Below are 579 nucleotides of genomic sequence, written 5' to 3' on the forward strand. Positions count from 1 at the left end.
CAGTAATAGATGAATAAACATAAAGTTTCTCTCCTATTTCAGGTTTTTGAAAAATTAGATGTTTTGAAAGGATAGTTTTGAGGTTTAAAAAAGCAATTTAACAATCATCATCCCACTTAAAGTTATTTTTCTTTTTGAGTGATTGAAAGAAGCAAAAAGACTTAGAAGCTAGACAAGGTAAGAATCTTGATAAGGCAGCAAGTCTCCCTATTAATCGTTGGACCTCCTTTATTGTTTGGGGTCTTTGCATTTCCATAACAACTCGGCATTTGTTAGGATTGGCCTCTATATCTCGGCTTGTAAGTAAAAACCCGAGGAATTTACCTCCTTGGACACCAAAGGCACATTTTTTGGGATTTAGTCGCATGTTGTATTGTCTAACTTGTGCGAAAATCTCCACAAGGTCGTCTATGTGAGACTTGCCGATCTTGGTTTTTGCTACTATATCATCAACATAGACCTCCATGTTCTGACTAATATGCTTGGCAAACATCTTATCCATAACTCGCTAGTAAGTAGCTCCTGCATTCTTAAGGCCAAAAGGCATAACTTGATAGCAAAAATTACCATATTAAATTA

This window comes from Arachis hypogaea, chromosome 14 (genome assembly GCF_003086295.3).
Source record: "Arachis hypogaea cultivar Tifrunner chromosome 14, arahy.Tifrunner.gnm2.J5K5, whole genome shotgun sequence".
In the NCBI taxonomy this organism is placed as follows: Eukaryota; Viridiplantae; Streptophyta; class Magnoliopsida; order Fabales; family Fabaceae; genus Arachis; species Arachis hypogaea.